Source organism: Malaya genurostris, chromosome 1 (assembly GCF_030247185.1).
Source record: "Malaya genurostris strain Urasoe2022 chromosome 1, Malgen_1.1, whole genome shotgun sequence".
NCBI classification, from domain to species: Eukaryota; Metazoa; Arthropoda; class Insecta; order Diptera; family Culicidae; genus Malaya; species Malaya genurostris.
The window spans coordinates 123,109,694-123,115,693 of NC_080570.1; the positions used below are offsets into that span (position 1 = coordinate 123,109,694).

At 36.4% G+C, this 6,000-nt stretch overlaps 1 protein-coding gene across 2 annotated transcripts in view; it reads right to left on the minus strand.

Moving 5' to 3' along the window:
• Positions 1 to 6,000, minus strand: part of LOC131425666 (facilitated trehalose transporter Tret1) — a 35,392-nt gene extending 29,392 nt beyond the window's left edge. For both annotated transcript variants that reach the window (XM_058587725.1, XM_058587726.1), the window contains exon 1: positions 5,283 to 6,000. The gene's annotated coding sequence lies outside the window, so the exon portion shown is untranslated. The remainder of the gene's footprint in view (positions 1 to 5,282) is intronic.

Sequence of the window (6,000 nt, forward strand, 5' to 3'; positions counted from 1 at the left end):
CATCGAATTCCTTTAATGTTCATTAGATTTGACGTAATTTTACATGGATTTTTCTATGTATCATAAAATTCAACAGAATGTAACTAATCATTTTTAATATTACTAAAATAACTTGAATCTCTATCTAAGCATTTCACGCTGACGCTTAAAAAGAAATGTTTCAGTACTTAAAGATATATCAAATTGCATGAAACAAGAGTTAAATCAACTGTAAAAATGTGTCATTCGCTACGCTGCCATATGCAGGCTGTCGGCCAGCAGAAGTGTAAACGGGGCATAAACAAGTTTTGCTGTCATGGCTTGATTCGCGAACATACAAACCGATAATCTCACTTTTGAACAACGATTTATCAACACAGGCTGTTGGTCGACGTGTTGAGGGATTAGCTTGTCATTATCAAGCACAGTATACCCATCATAATGTTACATATTGGATAGGAAAATGCGTTAAGAAATTTCTAGGACGATATTTTATTTTTGACCGCATACTTGCAGCGTATAAAGACATGCAAAGCCTTTTCTGGTCAGAATTCTCAGAACGTAATCAAGCAAATGTGTCAAAAGCGTTCATTGTTTGTTCCGTAAGTTCAATAAATCGTTTATCACCGGATCTGTATTGAATCAATATTGAAAGTTTTTAATGCAGTTTCGTTGAATTGATCAACACCAGGGCTAACAAAATGAAACACCGCCAGAAGATTAGAAGGCTACAAAATTAGACAATATTTGTTTGTTTTGCGATCAGTATAGGGAAAGAAGACTTATGCTTATCTTGAATAGAACAAAACTAAAAACGCGTAAACAGACAAATTTGATGAAGAATTCCGATTTCATTAGAGTGGGGAATTTCGGAACATAGGATATTCCGAAGTATTAGTCCTATCTGTTCATATCTGACATCAATCTACACACTTAAATTGGTTTACCGATCTCGTCTGTTAAACACTTGGTAAGCGATTTTTTCAATTGAACTCCATCTGTGGAGAAATGTTTATTTGTGCTGATACATCATTAGAATGGGAATATCCGGTAGTTCAGCTGTTTAAAATTCATCAAAAGAACAAAGTACCGAACGAAGTATATTGTGTAAACACTTAAATTGGGTTTCCGATCTCAGCAGATTAAATAAAGTCTCGGTCGGTGATTATTTCAGTAAAAATAACTTTCCATTATAGTGGCACCTTACACATGTTCATTTTTGCTGATATATCAGTAAAATGGAAATGTTCGTTAGTTCGGCTGTTCGAAACTCGTCAAAAGAGGCAAAAATTACCGAATGATGTTCAGTGTGAATTTTGTTTATCACTCTAAAAAAAAGTTGAATTTTACAGGTGACTTAATCCCTCATACGATGTAATTCATAAAGACCTAATTTGTCAAATGACGGAAAATTTTATTTTTAATGACTTAATGTTAGATGAGCTTGAATTTTACTTGTTTCGACTGTAACTTGCGTTCTACTAGCAGGTGCGACTATATGAATTCAAATGCACCTTTTACCGGCCAAGCAGATGCATACTTCTGTGGCTCAGTCGATTATCAGACGAACTTGCGATCCAATGATTCTCGGTTCACGTCCGTGCGGTGGGTTGCTCTTTTTTTATTTCAATGAATTTCATGTCATGGAGTTTTAGACACAATATTAAATGTTCTTCCACGTAAATTTGCGTGAACTGCGACGCTCCATTTATGTGCATCTAATAAGATGTAAAAATTTTTAAGTATGCACTAAAAAAATTGACATTAAATTTGATTCTGTGATTCATGGGCAGCTTAACTTCAGAGTTCAGGATATGAATTTTAGATCTGGTATCTGAAACTAAATGTTAGATCTAATCTCCGAACTTAAATTTTGGAACTGATCTCTGAACTAGAGTATTTTCTAATTTTGGATCTGAGTTCGGGATAAAAATTTTAGATCTAAACTTCAAATTTCCAGTGTTCATGCTCAGAATTCTGTACCTAGATTTTAAAACTGAATTCAATTACTTAATTCAGGCTTGGAATTCATGTTTAAAGTTCTGTCCATGTAGAATCCGAAATCACTTATTGTGTTGCAGCGTCGTAGTGGGACATATAACCACAAGCTGAACCAGAAAGTGTTGAGAACTATCGGAGCAAACCCTGGACTATCAGATAATGAAATCGCACAAAAATACGCTGCTGCTCGTAGTACCGTTTGAAGAATTCGTTTTCGAATAGGACATCGTTCTTATCGAGACAGCAAGCAACCAAAGAGAACGTTGAAGCAAAGTTTCGTCACCAAAACTCGAGCTCAGAAATGGTACCATCAGGTGACGAAATACCAAGGATGCCTCATCGACGATGAAACCTACATCAAAATGGGGTTTGGACAGTCTCTTGGCCAAAAAGGCGGGTGGGTAATATCAGAGACATAACTAGATGTCGTGAATACGAAACCAACTGACATGTTCCTTAACACTTCCGAATTACAATTAGTTGATATTGAAATTATGAAATTGCATGTAGAATTTGAAACGATGCACCTAAACTAAAGTACAGATTAGTTACATTTAACATTCTGAAACACAAATATTATGAAATAACCAGTATAGTTCTTTATAATAAAATAATGGTGGCTCTGAAAAGAACCTTTTATGAAAGCGTTTGTGATAGAGAGTGATGAGTTGAATTCGAATTCCGATGGATGCCGCTGACTTTCGTCATCTAATTTCAGGCTGAACTGTTGTCCGTGGGTGCGATACTGATATGGTTGGTGTAGGTGTAGCGTTTACAACCGATTATAATCTTCCAATAAAGAAAACATCAATTCGCTGGGTTGATCAATGATACAACAGGCCTAATTTATTGAACGAAACTATCAATATGCTATAGGGATTCGTTTCTAGCATTCAGAAGGGTCAATTTGTTTAAGTTAGCTTTTATAAACAATTTGCCAAACAAACTGATGATTTAGCTAGGGATATGGGAGTAAAGAAAAAAAATTGTTCACGACGAATAAGACGATGAACTTGAAGCTGTACAATGAATTAAAGCCCATAAAATTCCCGTGAAGTTTTGGCTAGATTTGGCGAGTTGCCACTACAACCGGGAAGTCATCCAATTGTACTGCGATACTAATCATCGATAAAAACGTAAATCCACCCAACTGTCCACAGTTCAAGCTCATCGAGAGATTTTGAGCAGTAATGAAGCGAAAGCTCAAGAAAAGGTGTAAAACGGCTCGAGACGCGACTCAGATGACGAAGATGGGCAAAAAATGTGTGAAGGAAGGTTTTTTGCAATGACTGAGCGGGAATATATATTGGAGAAGCCAAGTGAAAGAAAAACTAACAGAAAAGATGAATTTTTGGAAAAAGATACGCTCAGAGACAGGACTCGACAGGACAGGAAAAAGATACGCTCAGAGACAGGACGATGTCCAGCCAGCGACTGGCACCATTAAAGAAGGTGACAAGCGATTATAAATACACTCTCCTACTCAATGCTTGATCGGAGAAATAGGTATAAAGCGAGAGGACTAGTGTTTGATGGATAGAGAAGATGTTTGGATATAAGGTGTCGGTCGGGTGACGGCCAGGATGTAGACCATGTTCGATGTACGTTGCTAACCATGTCTGTGAGTTTTAGTGTGGCTAAAGAAAGATCAGAGTGGCGAAATGGTAGCGCGTATGCACGGAATGCATAAGAACACAGGTTCGAGTCCTGTCTCTGAGCGTATCTTTTTCCAAAAATTCATCTTTTCTGTTAGTTTTTCTTCCACTTGGCTTCTCCAATATATATTCCCGCTCAGTCATTGCAAAAAACTGAACTTAGTCATGGCGGCTTTACGTCAAACTAAAATTAATAAATCGTGTGAAGGAAGTTGACTCCGGAGGTCTGCAGCGTTTGATGGGAGAAATCAAGAAAAAAGTGCAAAAGTGACGATAAATGATTCGTATTGATATTCATTCCTTTTTTGATGTATTACCTTTATTTGTATGTCAATTCTTCGCCGACATTCAGATGTTTTTATTATTCCGGATGCTAAATGGGCATAGCTTTACAATTCAGTTGCTGAAATAAATTCGGAACCTGGATTCTGCAAATTAGTTCAGTTCCAGAATTCTAAATTTGAATTCTTGATTTCGATTCCCAGCCTGAATTTTTCAACTGAATTCTGAGTCTTGTTCATGAGTGTACCGAATTCAGGTTCTGGTGAAGATGTCTTTTTCGATCGGGTTAACAAGCGGGAGAGCAAAGCATAATAAACATCTGTACTCCAATTTAAATGTATGAAAATAAAATTTTATTATTCAACAAATAAATTCAATACTTTTCTGGTGTCTATCGAAGTGTTGATTCTTTTTTTTATACAAGCGAGCGGTTTATCTCAAAAGACAATACCGTTTTAGATGACGCGTGAGCGAAATTCCTGCTCAAACAGCCATATAACAATATTCAAGTGGGTTTTGCTATCAATATTATTAGTGAAAATGAAGGTAATTCCATCAATAACGATAAGAGTGATAAGTTGCTTATAGTAGCATGCTCGAATAAGTTTTTACACCAGAAAGTGCAGAAAGAAATTTCTTTAAAATTGATTATGCTAAATCGCTCTAATTCGAAATTAAAATCTCGAGCAAATTATAAAATTAGGTACAGAGTTTGAAGCGTCTAAACAGTGAAATTAAACGAAATAAGAATTTTAAATGCGTTTGAACAGTTTCAAAAGTTATTTACATATAAAAAATAATTTAGTTAAGGAAATATAGAACTAATGCAACAAAGACTTTTTCTAAATCAATCCCATTTCATATTTTACACCAATGGATTTAATTACAGAATAACTTTCTTAGAGATAAAATCTGATTTTAAAAACAATTGTTAAATGTGTTCAATTGAGTCCAAAATTTGAAATACATGAGCAAATAGGACCATTTTAAAGGAAGCAACTGTTGAAATGAAAAAAAAAGTTTAACAGTGTAAAATTGAAGGCTCGGAGTGTTAAATAATGATAAAACAGGGGAGCCAAATTCTAAACTGACATTAGCAAAATTGAACAATTTACCAAAAGCTGAAAGATACCAAAAAGAAAATGTTCCAAAATTTGTTCAGTTTGTATAAAACCTGTTCGAAAGCGTAGTAAATACTGGAACATCGATCTTACAATCATTTCATGACATTGACTGAATACACCTGATTAGATAAATAATGCTGCACGTCGGTACAACTAGTGATATCGCCGGAACGATACGTATTTAAGTAGCTTTAAGTAGAATGTGTAGCACAATCCTATCCCATTCATAGCTTCTACTCACCGTACGTCTACCGTCCGTCTGAGCCAACAAATCCCGTAGATAAAATGACTAATGATGAGATACTACTCTATCCCTTCCGTTATTATCTAGTCCACGAAGTCCATTCACTTTTGTCACACATCAAAAATTTAATCACCAAGATCACCGAATCGAATCGTGGGGCGGTCTCACTAGAACCATATCCCGATGCGTACTGCCACCGGTGCCGGATTGTTGAAAGAGTTTTGTGCGTCTTGAATGCCAATTGCTACCAATCAACTGATAAACACCGCGCAATCCGACCGTCGATTGGTTCGTGGTATTATCAAAATCCACTTTTTCATAAGTCATCACAACAATACCGTTTTGTGTCCACACATAAAGAATGGATTTATACTGCCGGCTTGCCAGGTCACCGATGATCGTTGGCATCCACCTACACAGTATCAACAATGGCGTGTGTGGTGCCGCACACAACGAAACCAAGAAAAGACTACAGACAGGGTTTGCGCGATAACAGCAATGGCCTGCTGTGCCTAGTAGACCTATTTCGTTAGATGAAAATCGTCATTCTACAGTTTATCACACAGGGGGTACACGATGGAAATACAACGAAATATAAAACGGAAAACAATGAAAATACTAATCTTTGACTAACGTATCTACTTTACATACGCCGTACTAGAAACAGAAACGGAGGCACGTAGTGTAGTGCGAGTTGAGTTTATCGCTCCAACTG